General features: G+C 31.8%; 1 long non-coding RNA gene across 1 annotated transcript; it reads right to left on the bottom strand.

Annotated features, from left to right (window-relative positions):
- Positions 1–15,028: 15,028 nt before the first annotated feature.
- LOC115702451 (uncharacterized) lies at positions 15,029–15,873 on the bottom strand. Its single transcript, XR_004008880.2, has 2 exons — positions 15,476–15,873; positions 15,029–15,248 (listed from the first exon to the last, which is right to left on the bottom strand). It is a non-coding gene; the product is annotated as an uncharacterized LOC115702451 (long non-coding RNA).
- Between the last annotated feature and the right edge of the window lie 6,407 nt (positions 15,874–22,280).

Genomic DNA, 22,280 nt, shown 5'->3' on the forward strand with positions numbered 1-22,280 from the left:
CCCCTAGAACATTTCAAAAGCATCAAATCCACCCAGAACTCACAGAATCTAAAATCACCATTAAAGCCCAAGCTTTGAGTTTCAAAACTCAAACTTGGTTAAAATCAACTAACATGCATTCAAATCAGATTAAACCTACTTAATCATGCATATAAAAGCTTCTGAAAACACAAGAATTCGACCTCAACAAACACAGCAACAAAACACACAATTTCATGTTGAAAACTCAAGCTTTTGCATAGAAAATTCATAACTCAAGCAACCTAACTATCATGCATTAATAATAGCTCAAATATCCTCAACTTAACATGCTTAAATCTCAGAAATTAACCACAAACTCACAGCAGCAACAACATCAAATAATCATGCATGCATTACACCAAACTTTTCTTACAACTCAAGAAAACACAAAGAGGAGTTACTAGAGATCAAACCTTGACTTGGATTACACAAAGAGCTGCTGAAAATCACAAGAATTAAGCAAGAACACCCAGCCCTAGCAGCTCCTAGACTTGGCCGAAAAGAGAGAAAGAGAGAGCTTTGAAAATTTTTTATTTTTCTAACTTAGAATTTTTTTTTTTGAATAAATGAGAATAAAAGCCATTACCCCCCATATATTTCAGCCAACAATTAATAAAATAAACACATAAAATTCATTTACTAAGTCCACTAAAGGACAAAATATCATTGGGGCAAAAAGACCATTTTGCCCCTCCACACTAAAATAACATAATTAACACTAAAGGGGTATTTTTGGGAAATTCTAAATTCCCGGCCATTCCCGACATTCCCAATGTCTAATAAACTGTCCCAAACTACTAACATACTCAGTTGTGATTTTACTGAGCCAAACACCGAGTTCCAAAATACCGGGCACCGGAATGCAAAATTATGAAAACTACTACATGACATAAAAATGCATCTCTGAATTCAAAATTAACAGTATAATAATTATTTAAATAGCCATAAATAATTTTCATAATTAAACGTGATTAACTGCTAATTTCCAAATTAAACTAAGCGGTCTTTACAACTATTCCCCCCTTAAAAGGATTTCGTCCCCGAAATCTAACCTGAATAACTCTGGATATTGAGCTCTCATATCTGACTCTAGCTCCCAGGTGGCTTCCTCCACCTTGCTGTTTCTCCAGAGAACCTTGACCAATGTTATGGTCTTATTCCGAAGGACTTTATCCTTTCTATCAAGGATCTGCACTGGTTGTTCTTCGTATGTCATATCTGGCTGCAGTTCTAGGCTCTCATAACTGAGAATATGAGAGGGATCTAAAACATATTTTCTCAACATCGAGACATGGAATACGTTGTGAACTGCTGATAAAGCTGGAGGCAACGCTAACCGGTATGCCACTTGACCTATCTTCTCGAGAATCTCGAAAGGTCCTGTAAATCTAGGGCATAACTTGCCTCTTTTCCCGAAACGTTTGATCCCCTTCATTGGAGATACTCGTAAAAACACATGGTCCCCTACTTGGAACTCAACATCTCTGCGTTTCGGATCTGCGTAACTCTTCTGTCTACTCTGTGAGGCAAGCATTCTAGCTTTTATCTTCTCTATTGCCTCATTGGTCCGCTGCACTGACTCTGGACCTAGGTATTTTCTCTCCTCTGTCTCATCCCAGTGGATGGGAGATCTACATTTCCTACCGTATAACAGTTCATAGGGAGCCATCCCTATCGTACTCTGATAACTGTTGTTGTAAGAAAATTTTATCAACGGTAGATATTTATTCCATGAGCCTTCAAAATCCATAACACAGGCTCGCAACATGTCCTCCAATATCTGAATTATCCTTTCGGACTGACCATCTGTCTGAGGATTGTACCCATTGCTCGTTGCAAACTCTGCCAAAATTTGGAGGTGAACTTTGGATCCCTATCCGAAACTATAGACTTTGGTACCCCGTGAAGTCTTACTATCTCTCTGACATACAATTCTGCCAACTGATCCACTGAAAATATTGTTCTAACCGGCAGAAAATTAGCAGATTTTGTAAATCGATCCACCACTACCCAGATGGAATCAAATAAACCCGTGGTCCTAGGTAACCCGACCACAAAATCCATCGTGATATCTTCCCACTTCCATTCTGGTAGGGTTAGAGGCTGCAACAACCCTACTGGTCTCTGATGTTCAGCCTTAATCTGCTGACAAGTAAGGCATCTCGATACAAATTCTACCAAATTCTTCTTCATACCGCTCCACCAGAAGTACAGTTTCAGATCTTGGTACATCTTAGTGGTGCCGGGATGCATAGAATAAGGGGTAGAATGAGCCTCCTCAAAGATCTCATTCCTGAGTTCCACACTATTCGGAACACAAACCCTAGCTTTATACAAGAGCATCCCGTTGTCTGACACTGAAAAGTCCCTGGCTTGACCAGCCAAAATCTCATCTCTGATCTTCACTAACTCTGGATCCGTCATCTGAGCGACTTTTATTCTTTCCAACAGATCAGATTGCAGCGTTAAGTTGTGAAGCTGACCTACCACAAACTCAATGCTGGATCTAATCATATCCTCTGCTAGCTGAGGTGAGATCTGAACCATACTAGCTACTTGCCCGGGACCCTTTCTATTCAGGGCATCGACCACTACATTGGCCTTCCCAGGGTGATAAAGAATCTCACAGTCATAATCTTTCACTAACTCTAACCAACGTCTCTGTCTCATGTTCAAATCTTTCTGAGTAAAGAAATACTTGAGACTTTTATGGTCGGTATAGATTTCACACCTTTCCCCGTAAAGGTAATGCCGCCAAATTTTCAATGCGAAAAACCACTGCGGCCAACTCTAGATCATGAGTCGGGTATCGTTGTTCGTAATCCTTTAACTGACGAAAGGCATAAGCGATGACCCGATCGGCTTGCATCAACACACACCCCAGACCCTGTCTGGATGCATCACAGTAAACTACAAATTTCTCGTTGTCTGAAGGCAAAGCTAGCACTGGAGCGGTAATCAATCTCTGCTTCAGCTCCTGAAAACTAGCTTTGCACTTGTCTGACCAGACAAACCGCTGATTCTTCTTTGTAAGTTCGGTTAGGGGCATTGAAATTTTAGAGAACCCTTCCACGAACCTACGGTAGTACCCAACTAAACCCAAGAAGCTTCTGATCTCTGTCACTGTCTTCGGTCTCGGCCAATCCCTGATGGATTCGATCTTCCCGGGATCTACCTTGATCCCATCTTTGCTCACAATGTGCCCTAAGAAAGATACCTGAGATAGCCAAAATTTGCATTTCTTGAACTTGGCATAAAGCTTGTGTTCCCGAAGCCATTGCAGTACCATCTGAAGATGTAATTCATGCTCCTCTTCCGATTGAGAGTACACGAGGATGTCGTCGATAAACACAATCACACAGATATCGAGGAAATCCTTGAATACTCTATTCATCAAATCCATGAATGCTGCAGGAGCATTGGTTAGTCCAAACGACATAACCAGGAATTCATAATGTCCATACCTAGTGCGGAAAGCCGTCTTCGGAATGTCCTCCTCTCGGATTCTCAGCTGATGATAACCTGAACGGAGATCAATCTTAGAAAAGACCGTCTTTCCCTGAAGCTGATCGAACAAATCATCGATCCTAGGTAATGGATATTTATTCTTCACCGTCAGCTTGTTCAATTCTCTATAGTCGATGCACATCCTCATAGTTCCATCTTTCTTCTTGACGAATAAAACCGGAGCTCCCCAGGGTGACACACTAGGCCGAATAAACCCTATGTCAAGCAACCCTTGGAGCTGAATCTTTAACTCCTTAAGTTCAGCTGGAGCCATTCTATATGGAGCCTTGGAAACCGGTTCCACCCCTGGTGCCAAATCTATCACGAAGTCAATCTCCCGCTGAGGTGGTAACCCTAGAAGTTCTTCGGGAAAAACGTCTAAAAATTCTCGAACTACCCTGATGTCCTCTGGCCGAATGGTATCTGCCCGAGTGGTGTCCACTACCACGGCCAGAAACCCTAAGCATCCACCATGCAATAATTCTCTAGCTGACATGGCCGAAATCACCGGGATACGAGATCCCCGAACTGAACCAACAAACACGAATGGTTCTTCACCTTCCGGTTGGAAGATCACCATCTTCCTTTTGCAATCAATACTCGCCGAATATTTAGACAGGAAATCCATTCCCAAAATAATATCGAATTCTACTAAACTCATCTCTATCAAGTCAGCACTTAACTCTCTACCATCTATCCTGATCGGCATAGACCTAATCCACCTGTTGGAGATAACCAACTCTCTGCCAGGTAATAGGGTTCCAAACCCTGATTCACATCTATCGTACGGTCTATCCAATTTACTAAAGACTCTGGCTGCCACATAAGAATGTGTAGCCCCAGAATCAAACAGTACTGAGTAAAGCGAGTTATTAATAGAAAGCTGAGGACATCCATAATACATAGTGAGGCATCTACCTCGCAATATGTAGAGAGGTGTTGACAAGGTGAACTGGACGTTAGAACACTTAGTGTATAATATACATTATATTAACTAAGTGTAACAGCTTGAAGGACATAAATAACGGATAACGAGACATCCATCTCGCTATAGGAAGGCATACTCCTGGTAAACTCCAGCTCGCTGCTAGGGTTATTGTTGCTATTGAGAACCCCCAAGACATGATTGTCCAGTGTGCAAGGCCTTATGGTCAAAGAGCAGTTCTTAAGTTTGCTTAGTACACTGGTGCTCATGCCATTGCTGGAAGACTTATGAATAAACTAAGCTATTCATGTACCAAGCGAGATACGTTTTGCAGCGTATCTTAATTCACATCAGTGTTGACTCTTTAAAAGCAGTTTAAATCACGGCTGTGGGATTTTTTAATAATAACTGCATTTATTTACGTGGAGCGTAATTAAGGCTCACAATTTTGGGGAAATATTGTTGTGGGATTCGAATATGAATGTAATTAACTGCCAACGTATGTTATTGTTGTCGGAGGAATTTTGACAACACCAATTTTGTGTGAGTATTCAAGGACTGCATGAATACCAAAAAATAGATATGCGAGTACTCACTTAGAATAGCGAGTACTCAAAGAATATAGTGTATAATATATACGAGTATTGTAAATAGTATAAAATAGACACAGAAAAGTATAGTAATTCAGTAGGAGCTTAAGGCTCGGCCTACCTAATCCACTGTTGAAAAGAGTACTCTGGCTCTGTTTTTTTATTCAGATCAGCCCCCTTTGAATGGAGGGGGAAGCCTCTACTTATAGGTAGTAGGCATCGGTTACAAATAATGGTCATAATGAGACCGTTACAAAATAATAATGATAATGATAATAATTGGCTTATTAATCAAATTAATTACAACGGTTATAAAATATGTGTAACGTTTGTCATGAATGCTCCTTGAATGTTTGACTGTTGACTTTCGTTGATTGGCGTATGTATTTGCGTCTTTCCCTATTGAACTGCGACTTCATCAAATATGCGAGGTGTGCCTTTCTTAATATAGCGAGGTCTCTTTTAGTTAATATTGCGAGATCCTTTCTTTCGGTACTGCGAGTACTATAATATTGCGAGCCACCTTCAATACAGCGAGTTCTCTATAGACAAGTCCTTCTCGCGGGGAGGGTAAATTTATGCCGATAACAGTTATTATAAATAGGGGCAGATTACACAGAAAAAGGGGACAAAAAGTCCTTGAAAGAAAAAAGAATACACTGATTGTAAAGAACCCTAGTTCTGTATCAAAAAAAGTTTGAATAAGATTGACTCGTGGACTATGCAGAGTTAACTGCAAAACCACGTAAAAAACTTGGTGTTATTTTTGCTCCTTTTATTTTCTATAATTTATGTGCTAAACCTATTACGAAAATAGGCTCATATTCGTTAACGAAAATCTGTGTTAACAGTTTGGTGCTTTCATTGAGAGCCTACTAGATAAAAGCTTAGAAAAATCCCTCCTAACCAAACAAGGAATTTCATCTCCATGGTTGATAATGAGGAAAACGATAACACTCATCCTAAAGAGACTACTCACCGTCCTAGAAAAGAGCTAATGGGCTCACGGAGGCCACCCAATTCACAAACAATGCGTTCAACACGGTCAACACTTTCGAGAAGAAGCCAACATGATGGTGACCCAAACCCAAAAACTGGGAATGAAGAACCTAACACAGATGCTAGCGGTTCTCTTGTGAGTGAGGGTGCCTATGACCCCACCAAATACGTACCGTTGGTCGAGTTGGAAAATCGTCAACTCCGGCGACATTTGGAGGAGGCAAACCAACGAAACGCTGAGTTGGAACGGGAGGCAGCCGCAGCAAGGGCGTCATAGGAAAACAACACACAAAACTAACCTGATCTTGGAGTGAGGAGGCCACGAGGCAGACCTCACAAAGCACAAACCAGGAGGTAGGAAACGGCTTAGGAAAACCCCTAGAACACTCAAGAGGAGCAACCTGGGGAAACTGGGGATGCACTTGAAGATGAATAACCAGATGACCAGGCACCTCGTCAAGAAGTGCCACGTAGACCCCGGGGATTTACAACCCAAGGGATTGCAAACCGTGATTTACTAGAATCATCTCCCAGGAATGCGAGCAGAAGGCAATCCCGGACTAGGGAACAGGAAATCCCTCGTGGTAATGAGAGAGATCCTAGGACTCAACCTGGGATAGGTGGGTTGCCACTGAAACACCGTCAAAACGTCTTTCTTAAGCTGATAAGGAAGGGGCACATACAAATCCCAGCAGGGGCATGTATCAACCCGTTCCTAAAGGAGAAGGCCGATACGTGATGAGGCTGTTGGAATATATTTTACCAGGATTTAAATTTACTACCATGTATGTTATTTAACATCCTAAATATGAATCTCTAAAAAAATGTAAATAAACACATATAAAGTTTCAGAAACCTTACAGTGGGTGCAGCGAAATAATAATGGCTCCTTCCACTCGATCTCTAACCCTTGTATCCTGTCTGTAGCAGAGTATCACCAAGATCTGAGTCTGAATCTCCTTCTCTTGAGTCTAGATTCTTCACAGCTTTACACACTATGATTGAGTACCACTTGATGTGTGTGGGCACTGACTCTATCACTATAGGGTATGAAATTATGAAGAGATGAAGAGAGAAGAGTGGTTCGAAATAAGGTAGAAGTGATGGCTCAAAAAATTTGACTGAAGGCAAGTGTTCATCATTTGTTGATATGAGGCATCACTATCTATTTATAGGCAACTACCTAGGTTTAGGTTAGAATTATTTAGCATTAAAATATTAAAAAATTAAATGGTAAATTCCATTCAAGTGGCCGGCCATAGGATGTGGGCCCCCACTTTGCAATTTTTGCCATTTTTCAACAATTTTTCTTTATTTTCTCAAAAACGCCATTTTTCTAATTTAACCACTTAAATGCCAAAACTATTTATTTAATAATTAAAATTAATTATCAAATAAATTTACCATTTAATATATTTATTAATTAGACTTAATAAAGTCTCTTAATTAACAAATAAGCCCTAATATCTTTTCTTCACAATTAAGCCCATGCTTAGTGAAAATTCATAAACTAGACATAGTCTAATTTTAGAATTATAATTGATTAATTAAAATCAATTAACTGAGTCTTACAAGCAGTATGGTCTCAACTAGTATGGGGACCATGGGCCTATACAACCGAGCTTCCAATAAGCAGAACTAGAATTTACCAAGTAAATTCCATAACTTATTAATTCCTTATTGCATCCACCATAGAACTTGGAATATCACTCTCAATCATATAGAACGCTTTATATGTTCCACGATATAGATACGCTATAAACATTTAACCATCGTTCTAATCCCAATAATCAAAGATCCTCTATAGATGATTTACAGCGAGTAGGGACAATTTTACCGTTTCACCCCTCAATGTATTTTATCCTTACAACACTTATCTTTTTATAAATGATATTTCAGTGAGCTAATATAATCACTAAAACAAGAGCTCTTCCATTTATTTCTATTAAGCCAAGCTCGAAGGAAATCATCGTTTCACTTCTATGTCGAGATAGAAGCTATAGATTCCATAGTTATGTTTCACTCTCCCACTCAATTCCACTATCATGTTTCCAAAATGTACGTATCACCCTGACCAAAAAGTAGGCTTAACTAACAAATCAAAGAACATGAATAACACTCCTGAGATTGAACCTAAGCATGTCAGGATTAAGATCTTTTGATCTAAGATCAACCAGTGATATTGACTTAGAAAGATACAACGGTAAGATTATAATATATTTACCAAGATCAATATAAGTCCCAGTCCAATGTATACTCCATACATCCAAAACTAACTTACTTTGCCAATGTTCTGGTAAGAACATAACACTTATGCAAGGTGTAAGTACACTTTATCGCTGATTATCACATCAGTGTAAATCCAGTGCAGTGATGAATCAGGGACATTGTCTTTTGAAGCATATAATCACAATCACCTTCCACTGTGTTGACATCACTGTAATTGTGAATAACTATATGTTCTGGACTTAACAGATTTTGTACACATTAAACCATAAACATGAAAGCTACATGTAAACATAAATGACTTCTAATCTTTTATTGATAACAAATCAGATTAGATTGAAATGGGTTTTATTTAGGGCATAAAATCCCAACAAACTCCCACTTGCACTAACATAAAACAAGTAGTGCATTTCAATCAATTTATTGTCTTAATATCCAGATCAAGTGTAGTATATTTGACTAAATCCAAATTACAGGAATTGTAAATCTGTGGTAAGCAACTGCTTTCTCCACCATTACTTCCTTTGTGTTCATAAAACATTATGCAACATCATTTTCTATATGCATTACTCATCTAGGGATACTGAATTCCTTACTGCTGATAAAGTGCATCTGAATAAACAGAAGACATATCTCTAATTCTATCCAAAAATGGAATGGAGATAACACAGTGTAGAATTTTCCTCAGTTTGAATAACGTTCCAGTGTTTTCGAAACAACAAAGTTATATATCTTCACTGATGGAGCTTAAATTATTATAGATGAGTTTTTACATCCTACTAGAATAATTTCTCCACCCCCAGAGTAACCACCATCTCGAATAGGTTATGAGTTAGTGTAGATATAAGGATTCTAATATATACCCCTTATCATCTTACATATAGGTCACTTTCAAAGATTTTTCTTGACTGTCTCCTAATGTTCCTCATTTGATTACATCTTAGATGGCTCCCACTCAACAGTAGGAGTCTGGTTAAATTCATACATAGAAGTACATTTAACCTCTTACTATTGTTTTTCAGGGATATCTTGTTGTGACATATTATCTTAGTCTGAAACTGTAAGTTCCTTCTAGACTAAGTCATCAACATAACAATCTCGTATTAACATTAATGTAAAATACTTACTTAAGATTAAGTAATCATTCGAGATACCATAAAATATTTCATGAGGATAAGGAATTTTGCCTGTCATTCGAATAGACTATGCAAAATTCTACTATCTTATTCTCAAAATTCTGATAAGTTATTTCTATCCATATGAATGGTTAGATTTACTTTCTCAGTTGTATTCTAAAGTTCCTATCACAAGTTTCATCCAAATAAAGATGGGCTTAGAATTTTAAAATTCTCCCACTCAAATAAGGTACTGTGACACTATGTCTAAGAACTTTATTGGTATCAATTTATTACAACAATAATATGTTAATTGGAACAAAAATTAAGATTAGGAATAAGTTCTAATAAATATTATATCCATGTTTAATCAAAAATATGTGTGCCATAGAGATACTGTGGTGTATTGAGTATAGTCTAGAGTTCAAAATGAACACTACAAGAAAAATGTGCATCAATGAGGACAAATTTCGTTGGTAAAAAGTCTTGTTTTCGTCAGTGTTTCTCATCAATGAGGACATTTCGTTAGTGAAAAGTCGTTGGGAATAGTTCGTCGATAAAAACGATTATCAACAACGACTTTTAAAGTCATTGGCAATTAATAATATCAACAACGACATTGTCGTTGGGAATAATAGTTTATTTATTTTTTTTATTTTAAATTTGGGTACATCAACAACGACATTGTCGTCATTGAAGAGTGTGTCGAAAAAAATTAAATTTTCAATAATTATATTAAAATATTTTTCATTTTTTAAAAAATAATAATTCTAATTGAATTTATTTTTTAAATAAATATTTTTAAATTAAAAATATAATAATTATTAAAAAATATAATATATATAAATCTATATATATAAAGGAGAAGTATGAGGCGTGACGTGGCGCCTTAAATCTCTCTAAAGCTATTTTTCATTTTTCTCCTTAATTCTCTTAATTTTTTAATTTTTTATTAAAGCATAAATTATAGAAAAGATAAAAATGATGACATGGCGCTCTAAAATAAAATAAAATTCTTATATAATACAACCCTAACCGATTTACCACTCACCATTTACTAAAAGTGGATTTACAATTTCACTATATTATTTTCAAAAAAAAAAAATATCAATATTTAAAGATCTCAATTTCCCTATATCAATATTTACAATTTCACTATATCAATATTTAAAGTTCTAGAGATGCATAATTACGTGTGAGGTAATATTTAGTTTTTTTTTTTTTTCTATTTTTTTTTTTGTTCTTTAATGCATATATTCTTCATTTATCTTTAATCCTATTTGTTTTTTTTGTTCAACATCAATATCTCAATTTTCAATTGATATTTTTAATATTCTCTATCTTTATTCTTCTTCTTTTTTTATTTCTTTTTATATATATATATATATATATATATACATTTTTAATCTTTCTCACACTCATCAAATCTATCTATAATTTGGAGAAATATAGACTTTTTTCTATGTTGATAACTTGACCACGCACATAAATATTTCTAATATAATATTTTTATTTTTTTTTATTTTTTTTTGGAGGGTAACCAATACAGGTTAAAATAACAAAGGTAACAAAGCTACACAACCAGAGGAGAATTTTCTTCCATCTATAATAGTTTATTGTCTATCCTAAGAGCATGCAGAGATACCCTAGGAGAGCTAGACAATATAATATTTTTATTAAACCTAAATCTATATATATAAGAGTAATCCTAATGTGATATATATTCAATATGCTTTTTTTTTTAATTAATTTTAAATATTCTATCAATACATATTATTCTTCTTCTCCATACTCAATATATTTTTTCTTTCTCAAAATTTATGATTTAGTGACGACGGTCAAAGAGATGCAGCGACAAACAACTATGAACATCAATTGGTGAAGAAAATGATGGGTTGCAACAATCCTTTTTTCGACAATGGCTCTGAGAGATGGTGGTTCGACTATGAGATTTTATTGAAAAAAAAAGAATCATCTTCATGGTTTGGATATTTGACAATCTAAATGTGTAATTTGAGTATTCATTAATGATTTTTTTTAATCCTTTTATGTCTTTACCTTGAGTGTATATGTATTGAATTTTCATAGGTTGCTCTATTATGTAACTTTATTATTATTTATAATTATAATTGACAATGTGATTTAGTTATTTGGGTGTCGTTTGGTAACATTTTTATTTTTTAATTTTTTAATCACAAAATGAAAGTAAAATTTTTGTTTTTAAAAAATTTATTTTTGAAAAACAAAAATGCGTTCTATAACTACTTTTATTTTTCAATTTTAAAAACAGAAAACAAAAGTGTGTTCTATAAAGTTCATTTTTATTTTTATTTTTTGATTTTATTTAAGTCGGGTCTAAGTCCGGGGTCGGATTCGGGTTCAAGTCAGAAGACGGGTTCAGCGCGAGGGCCGTGGGGAGGGGATTTGGGTCCGGGTCTGGTCGTAATCTAAAAGATTGATTAAGAAAAAAAACTGTTTAAAAAAATATTGAAAGTGATTTTTTTTTGTTTTTAAAATTTTAATTTCTAATTATAAAATTGAAAAGTAAAAACAGTTTTATCAAACATGTTTTTGAAAAATATTTTCACTTTTCTACTTTTAAAAACAGAAAACTGATTAAAAAAATGTTACCAAACGCCACCTTGATTTTTTTTTTAAGTATTAGTGTGTACTTATGGGTGCAACTAAATTTTCCAAGAAATAATTGATTGTTGTTTTATTATGAATTATCATGTTCATAACGATCAAAAATATAAATAATTTATTTATATAAAAAAGAAATACTTATTAAAATCTACAAATTACTTTATCTTTTTTATTTGTTCAGAAAAATTATAATAAATATAAATAAAAAATATCTTGAGATTATTAATTTAAATGTAATTAGATTTTTATTTATGTTAACTAACTATTTTTTAAATTATAAAAGAAAAATAAAGAATATTTTAAACTATAACCATAAATTTAGTTATTTTTCAAAGTGTAGGTGGTTAATACTATATTTTAATTGTATTTTTTATTGGTTATTCTATCATGATGCGGTGACGTAACATCTTAAAATCGATTTAAAGTCATTTATTTTTTTTCCTTAATTTTCTCATTTTTTATTTATTTTATTAAGTTTATAAATTACTTAAAACTTAATTATTTATTATTTTCTCCGATTTTCTCTCTTTTTATTCTATTTTCTAATAAAAAATTAAATATCTAAGTTATAAATATTAACTCATTAAAAAAAAAAACTTTCGTGCCATTGAATGAAAAATCTAAAACAACATACTGAATTCATTGTAGACCACTTTTTTAGATGATTTTTTCTTTTGAAAAATATGTCTATTGGCACTCTTTTTATTAAAATTTATATCATGGTTGTATCATAGATACAAGAAAAGAGTAAATTTTTTGTGTAAAGATGAACTATCATAAATATAGTAATTTTTTAGACTTGGAGGACAATTACCATTCCTTGCGTTTGGTTGGGAGGAATGAAAATATAGGAATAGGAATGGGAATGGGAATAGGAATAGGAATGGAATGGAATAAAATTTAAAATGCATAAAAAAAATTGATAAAAAAATAATTAATTTTTTTTTCTTGTTACATTGGACTGGTCATTCCTTCCTTTTTAAAATGGAATAGCCATTCCACCAAAATGGTGGAAAGAGCATTCAATTGGAATGTCATTCCAATACTTTAAAATGCAACCAAACAAAGTAATGGAATGAAAATTGTTTCCTTTCTATTCCATTCCATTTCATTACCTCCAACCAAACGCCACCTAAGAGTTTCTTTTTATTTTTATTGTTGTTGCTTTGTTCAGTGTAGAAAGCTTTCATTATATATTATTTCTCTATACATATTTCATGAAATTATATACAAGTAAATTTTATATTTATTCACATAGTATTTTTTCACAAGTTACAACTTATTTTTGCTCTATTTTTTTTTTAAAGTAACACTAAAATGTATATAAAAAAAGCTTATCAATTTAAGCCTCACATAAATTATCACTTTAAAATAAGTATATTTGTTTTTCTGAGTTTTTTTTTTTTTTTTATTTTTTTTTATAGAATCTTTATTATTATTATTATTATTATTATTATGTAAGTATTATACATTAGTGGAATTGAAGATTTTTTTTTTTTTTTTAAAAAAACAATTATTTTTTCGTTATTAGTATATTGATATTTTTCATTAGTATCTATTATAATAATTATATGTAAATTATGTAATATTTAAATTAATATCTAATTTTTTTTATTTTTTATAGAATCTTTATTATTATTATTATTATTATTATTATTATTATTATTATTATTATTATTATTATTATTATTATTATTATGTAAGTATTATACATTAGTGGAATTGAAGAATTTTTTTTTTAAAAAAAAAACAATTATTTTTTCGTTATTATTATATTGATATTTTTCATTAGTATCTATTATAATAATTATATGTAAATTATGTAATATTTAAATTAATATCTAATTTTTTTTATTTTTTTTATAGAATCTTTATTATTATTATTATTATTATTATTATTATTATTATTATTATTATTATGTAAGTATTATACATTAGTGGAATTGAAGAATTTTTTTTTTTTTAAAAAAACAATTATTTTTTCGTTATTATTATATTGATATTTTTCATTAGTATCTATTATAATAATTATATGTAAATTATGTAATATTTGAATTAATATTTAAATTCAAATTTAGATATTAATTTATTATTTTTTATTCTACTTTTTAATATAATTTATGATTATTAAATTTATAAATTTTAAAAATAAAAATTTAACTAAATAATTGACAATAAATTAAAGGGATCAAAATGCTCATTAATCTAAAAACTTTCCACCAACTCCAAGAGGGTGGAAGTTATAATGTTAAGAAGATAACTTTTAAAGAAGATGACTATTCAAAAATTATTAGAGACTGATTGGACTAATACGGTGATGACAATGAGTGAGATACGATATTTTAATGATACAGTGATGACAATGAGCGAGATACGGTAAAGATACAGTGATAGGTGAGATACGATAAGAGACAACAGGTGAGATACGATGTTGAATGATCGGATATAAAAATAATCCATTATATTTATAAGAAAAAAACACTAATTTTTTTTTCCTAAACCACTCTTTTTATTTATTTATTTTTATAATAATAATTTTTTTTAACAAAATAATTCAAAATTCTATATAATATATATATATATATAAATAGTATAACTTTAAACTTTATAATATTAAATAAATCAAATAATAATAGTCAATACCAAATAATAAATAATTTTCTATAAATTTATCAATTATCTTTTTTTAAATATTTTATGTGAGATATTTTTTCAATTTATAATATCTTTTTCACGATTGAGGGTATATGATGATTTTTTTTTCACAATATTAATTTATTTTATGAGAAAAAATTAAATTAAAGTTTATTAGAATAATTACTTTTATTATTAAAAAAAACATAAATAAAAAATATTAAAATTTGATATAGTTTTATGACTTGATTATTACAGCCGCACGCGAAGAGCGGTTTGTTTCCTAGTTAATTGTAAGCATGATATTTTGTATAACAATGTAATTTAATAATATATCAAAATTTACTATTCTAAAAAATGTAATATACAAACTTATAATAAATTTATTCTAACAAATTTCATTAAAAACAATTATACATTACATATTAACTATTCTAAGACAATTACTTCTCAAACTTAAAATCATCATCACATCTTCATATACATTCAAATCAAATAAAAAAAAAAAAACTATATTGCATCTTTGCAGTAGTTCCATCTTTGCATTAGCCCTTTGAAAAATTTTCATATTGGGGAAGCTCCCATCTGCCAAAGAAAATAAAGCAATTTCAAAAGTTATTGATGAGCAATATATTTAATTCACAATCTTATTTTTCTTAGCCTAAAATGAAATAGCAGAAAAATCCATATGAAACTCTAAACTTATAACAAGAATCAAAACAGCAAATAATAGATTTGTAAAAAAAATCTCAGTAGCTCTGTGAACAAATAAGAAAACCCTTTGAAGAACCAAAGAGAGCAAATGGAGTGACCTCTTTGAAACTCAGTCGAACGACGTTGCCTCGTTGGAAAGGAGCACCGCTGGCCGACCATTGTGTTGCCTTGTTGCTTGCCGAGAACTAACACCTCCAAGAGTTTTACTCGCCGCCGCATCACCTACCATACAGAAGGAGGTGAGAGAAAGAGAAAGCAGCAAAAAAAGATTATTGGGCGGCTAGGGTTTGTCTAAAACATTTTGTGTGATATATTTATCTCTTATTAATTTATTTAAAAATTAATCCTTACAAAAATAAACATTAAATATTAATAAAAGTAATTAATATTTGTATAGGAAATAGAAAAAGATGTATGGAGCCCCGTGCCTATTATATCTCTATATTTACATAAATATATATGGAAGAGGTTTCAATGGTTACATTTTTATTATAACCATCATGGTTACATTTTTTTAAACCATTGGATTACTATTAAATGGTTGTGATTAATTTGGAAATTAAATAAAAATAAATAATAAATAACTTGTAACCTGAAAGTAACCTAATCATTTATTTCCTTATAAAACTTTAATTAAAATTAATTATATTTTAAAATTAAATTAATTATAATTATTAATTAATTTTTTGCAATTTATTACTATATAAGGATCTTTTAGCAATTTATTTTTTTATACTTAAATTATTTAAAATTTATAGCAAAACTTTTTATAATTTAAAATTATACACATATAATTTCATAATTTAAATTTTATTATACTTGTAATCTTAATTTTAAATTATTACACTTAATTATTTAATTTTTTTATTTAAATATTTAAAAAGTAAAAAATGAAATAAGTTGAAGGATTTTTTAGAAAAAAAAAATAGTTGCACTTGTTATCGATTGATTAGCTTGAAGCATCATACTTAGTTCATATAATTGTAACAAAATAATTAAATATCATTTAAAAATAATTAATTATTTGAAAATTTATTATAAGAAGAGAATTTTAATTTGTGTCAAAAGAAGTTTAATTTTTGTAAAAAAAATAAATTTTATTGTTAATGTTATAATTATGGCTTAATTATTAAAATAATTCAAGTAAGGATTTAAATATAAATATTAATTGCTAAGAGAGGTCTTGTTGAATATTTAATTAATTATTTTAAGAAAATAGTTAATTATAATTAATTAATTTTAAAAAAGGAATGTCTACTATTTAATTAATTATTTTAAGAAAATAGTTAATTATAATTAATTATTTTAAGAAAATAGTTAATTATAATTAATTAATTATAAAAAAGGAAAGTCTACCTATTAGTAACCTGCTATTACAGGTCAAAGAAAAATGTAACCATATGGTTACAATAAAAATGTAACCATTGAATAGTCACCCAAATATATATATATATATATTAAATTATTTAAAAATAATTAAGGGAAAAGAGAAGGCATAGTTGGGATTTGGGAGCCAACTCTGTGGAACACACACCAATGTAATAAAAAAAATATGTATTTTTTTTCTTGATGGAAATTAAAGAAATATTTCAGTAATAACACAAAACAATTCACAAAAATCAAAGCTGAAAATAAAAGAAAAACAAACAAATAAAAAATAAAATAAGATTAAGAGATAGGAAAAATAAGAAATAGATTTTACAGATGAAAACTAATACAAAAAAAAAAAAAAAACAGCCAGATACGAACTTGGATACGTCCGGTGACAACGGAGGATGTTGCGAAAATGAACGGCCGAGATCGAAATCGCCGGAGAAGTGGGACGAGCCTGGGAGCACTGAAGAAAAGTTGAGAGGGTTTTAGAGACGAGCTGAGAATGGTTTAAATATGAAAAGCTAAAATATGAAAGGGTGAGCTTTAATGAAGCTTTTAGAGGGAAAACTCCCGCTTTTTTCAACATTCTTTTTTTTTTTTGAAAAAAATGAAACCATTACTGATGACAATGACGTCAGTAATGTATAAAATCGTCATTAATTTATAATTTTACAAAAAAAAAAAATTATCAACGACGACAATTAAATGTCGTTAGTGATATTCTCACTTTTAGTAAGGACTTCTTACCGTTAGTAATAGTGCCGTTGGTGATGCTATTAATTCTTGTAGTGGAACTACATATGTCAATAACTTTGTCCACCCCTAAGTGAAATAGAGATCATGTGGAGTTATGAATATAATCCAGAGTTCAATGGATATAAAAGATCGTTGAACTGCATATATTATTCTTAACTTCTTCCACCCCTATCAGATCAAAAGATCTTTTTATTAAACAAAATCTTAATAATTGCTTTAGAATTAACAATTATTCATAAACATTAAAATAAAATTCAAAGTTTTTATGTGGTATTATCTCTTTGCAGAGAAGATTATACCATAGATTTTGTGTCAGTAATAAAACACAAACACATACAAACATTATAAACATTTAAATATAATTGGTATTGGCATACACAAGATAAAGAAATACGAAGCTCAACTCATAAATGCAATTCATTATCAAAAGAGAAATTTTTATTATAATATTCTCAAAAAAATGAATTGTCTGCAATAATATGAAAAATAGGGAATAAAAATCCCAAACCAATAATTGAAATCGAATTGTTCATAAATTAAAACAATTAATTCAAAAATTATTAAAAGAAGATTTCGAGCTTCATCTTCAATCTTGGACAATCTCCACCCTTCTGTCACATTATCCGACTCAACTCGCTAGGATAGCAATCCAAGTTTAAGCAGTTGGAGCTGAAATAAGAAGAAAAACAAACATGGTTAGTAGATCCAGAATTAATAACCCAAGGGGATAATTATTCTCTAAAACACATGAGTTTATAGCATAGAAAGAAATACCTTGTTTCTTTGCTTGAAACTTAGGGTATTGGGGTTTTCAGTGACCCTTTTCATTCCAATAGAAACATTTTCCTTTTGGCTTTCCATCAGATTAGCAGCCTTTTTCCTTTTAACTATTTTCACAGCTTGAACAGGCTTCTTGATATTTTTCCACTTCTTCTTGTTGTTGGGTTTTGAAGTAGAGGCAATGTTTGCCTCAGTCTTAGCCGCACTATTAGCAGTCCCAGAATTAGGAGCTTTAGCTCCTCCTTTCTGTGGTCCTCCAATCAAGTTTTCAAATGTCTGAAGGTTGTTGATTAACTCGTGAAAGTCAAGCTCCAACTTGTTCATGACATAATTTGAAGTGAAGGGCAGAAAGGCTGGAGTCAGACTGTTCAAGATCAAACTCGCTTGAGTTGTCTGATCTATAACAGTTCCATGGTTCTCAGCTTCCTAGAAGTAACTAGTCATCTAGAGAAGGTGATCACGCACACTCTGATGAGGTTTCATCCGTGCATTGATGAAATTCTTAGTCTCTTCAAAGCAAGCTTGAATCGATGCCATCGCGAACAGTTCAGTTAACTGGTTCACGATTTCTGCAGCCGTGAGAGTGTTTGCAAACCTTGTTTTAAAGGTGTCAACCATGCTAGACAACATAAAGTATCGAGCTTTATTGTTGGCATTCTGCCAACGCTCGAACTTTTCTTTAACTGCCTTAGTTGCATTCTCACCCGGCTGCTCAGGAGCCTCTTCAGTCAACACAAACAGGGCATTTTTACCAATGAGAGCAATGTTAATGTTCTCTCTCCATTTGATAAAGTTAGCTCCATTGAGCTTATTACCAGTCAATAGTGACACCATGGGATTGGTCATAGTCATGTTGGATACTACAAATAACAACAAATAGAAATCAAATAAGGTTTAACACAAAATCTTATTCAAAAATTATTAGCACTTTTATAACTCTAGAAATTAGAGTTATTTTCACATTTTTTTTTAAAACTAAAATTGGTTTAGTTCTTAAGTTTTTAATTAATATATTAAGTTTTTAATTATTTTTGAATTTATTAGCTTTATTGTAATTTATATGTTTTTGTGTGTTTTTATAATTATTTTGTTATAATTTTTATGTGGTATTTATTTTTAATTTTATTTTAGTTTTCTAATTAATTTTAGAGATTTTTACACCTCATGTCAAAATTGACACCTTTTTTACATTTTTATCCTTACCCGGTTTTTTAAACATTTTTAACTTTTACATTTTTCAATTTTACTTTTCAAAAAGTTTAATAATTACAATTTTACCTTTTCCCTTCTTCCTTACACACGTACACGCACGCCACCTCATAAATCCTTTCTTTTTTTCTTTTTTTGAATTTTTCATCTATCTTATTCAGCCACTCTTCAAACAGAGCTTCCCACGATCACCATTATCAAGCCCTAACCATTTTTTTCTTCCCACGATCACCTTCTCCAAGCCCTCACCCACGTTTTCCTCAACCTACATTGTCTTCCTCCTCTATTTTTTCTCTATATAAATGGCAACCACTAGAAGTGGTTCGAAATCACCATCTCCGGCGAAGAAAGTTTCTAAAAAATCGAAGAAGGCTCCAGCTGTTACTTCCAAAGTCGAACCTAAAATGGGGTTAAAAAAAATTGCTAAAAATTTAGTGGCTGATGTTCCAGAGACATCGGCCTCTAAGAAAAGAGCCCTTCCTGTTAAAGTAGATGCTCCTAAGACTAAGAGAGCAAAAATTTCCAAGTCTGCACGCGATGTAAGTTTCTCTTTGTTGTTTTTAAATTTTTCTTTAGTTTTTTTCTGGTTGTTTTATTTCTGGTGTTTCATTTGATGATTTAAAGTTTTCCCCATTTTTTGTTCTAGGTTTCCTCAGATTCCGATTTTGAGGATGAAGTGCATGGTGAGGACCAAAAGCCCAAAGTTAAATCAAAGGTAATTTAAATTTGCTTGGTTTCATTTTATTGTGTTAATTTTTACATGAGCTTTTTAGGTCACTGGTTTAGGTGTTTATTAGGATGTTTTTATGTTTTTTTTGTGTTCTTTATGTATTTCTGTCCTGTATTGTGGTTGATGTTGTTTTGTTGTTTTTATTCAGTTGTTGTTTGGTTGTTGAAAAAAAACCCAGTTCAATTCGTATTTTGTCCAAGTTTTGAGTTGCTTTTCCCCATTGGTTGGTTATATGTTTTTTGTGAATTTGTTTTCGGTTGTTTTACACACTATTGGTATTGAAAAGCATTTTACTAATTTCAATTGCAACCAGATCTTTCAGTTTATTCTTTAGTTTTGTATATGTTTATTGTCAGTTTTTTCTCGGTTGTTTGTCACACTACTATTTTCGACTACCATTTTCGAAATTTCATAACAACGAGTTTGTACAGTGTTGTTTTATTTTAGTTGTTTATGTTTTTTTGAAAGTTGTTTATCTCTTACATTTATCATACTGTAAGGGTTTAGGAAAACGTTGTTTTTAGGTTTTTTATTGGCTGTAATTTGGTTACTACATTTTCATATATTCATTGTTATTGTATCTAAGATTTGTTGCTTTTGTTTTTCTTTTTTGTTGCAGGTCCATGCTAGGACCTCAGTGAAGGTTGAAGGATTTGACCTACCAAAGAAAAATCCTGCTAAGGTGTCTTTTTTTAAAAAAAAAAATATTATTTTTATTATTTGTTTTCTATTTTTTTTTAGTTTTTTTTGTTTTTGTCCTGATTTATTTTGTTTATATTGCTACAGGAATGGGATTATATATATGACCAGAAGAATCTGTTCATTGCTAAAGCCTTTTCCACTGCTACTTTCCAGGTGATAGAGAACATTAAATCTTGTCTTTCAGATGTACAGCTTGAAATCTTTTCAAAAACCTGTTTTGGTCATTTCCTTGACCTTCCCGATTTTAAAGTTCAACCCCAAGTGTTTCATGGGTTGTTGCTCCGAGAGGTTCAGCAACCTAATGATGCTGAGTTGTGGGTTATGATACGCGGTGTTAGGCTTAGGTTTAGCATTGAGGAATTTGCATTGATTACTGGGTTAGACTGTGAAGGTGACTGTAGTGTCTTAGATTTTAAGCAAGAGGTTAATAGTCTTTGTGAAAGATATTGGCCAACTTCGTCCTCTATCACTAAGGAATCTGTTAGGGAATGTTTTACCACCAAGAGGTGGGGTGATTCTGATGAGGATGCTGTGAAGTTGGCAGTTTTGTATTTCGTGGAGTGGTTCTTGCTTAGTGGCACTAAGCATAAAAATGTACCCAAGTCTATTTTAGATGTTGTAGATAGTGGGAGGTACAATGAATTTGCTTGGGGCCGGAGTTCTTTTGAATTGACTATTTCCTCATTGAAGGGTAAGCTTGATAGTTGGGTTGACGGGGTTAGGAAGGCAAAGAGTTCGGGAAAGAGGCCGAGTGTTTTTTACACTCTGATTGGTTGTCCTCATGTTCTACAAGTTTGGTTCTACGAGTGTTGTAAGTACATGAAAGGTAAGTACTGCCAAAAGGAAAGCTCTCGTATTCCAAGGATCACTCAGTGGACATGCAATAGTCAACCTACTTTCAAAGTTTTGAAGACTACTATCTTTGATGTTTCCAAAGATAAGGTATATCTGTTTGTTGTAATTTGGTTTTTCAGTAGTTGTTTTTGTGTTGTTTTTTATTATTATTAATCTTTATAATTGAAATTTTAATTTTGGTGTTTTTTGGTCAGCTGCAACTTTCAAATATGAGGCCCACGGCTGGTGAGTTCAAAGCTTTGAAACTGAGCAGTTTCAAGTTCGACACCGACTTCAACTCTTACAAGAGTCTTCCTGTCCCCGAAGAGCCAACTGTTGCTCAGAGTGACATTTCTGTCAAGCTTGAGGCCTTTTCTGAGAAATTTCATGGGTTGGAGGTCAAGATCGATTCGTTGCATACTTCCCAACAGAAGATTTCATCTGATTTGGTTGAGTTGAAAGAGTTTGTGTCTGCACAGTTTGTTTCTTTTGGTGCTCAGATGGCTTCAATGCATACG

Source organism: Cannabis sativa, chromosome 6, assembly GCF_029168945.1.
Source record: "Cannabis sativa cultivar Pink pepper isolate KNU-18-1 chromosome 6, ASM2916894v1, whole genome shotgun sequence".
Lineage (NCBI taxonomy): Eukaryota > Viridiplantae > Streptophyta > Magnoliopsida > Rosales > Cannabaceae > Cannabis > Cannabis sativa.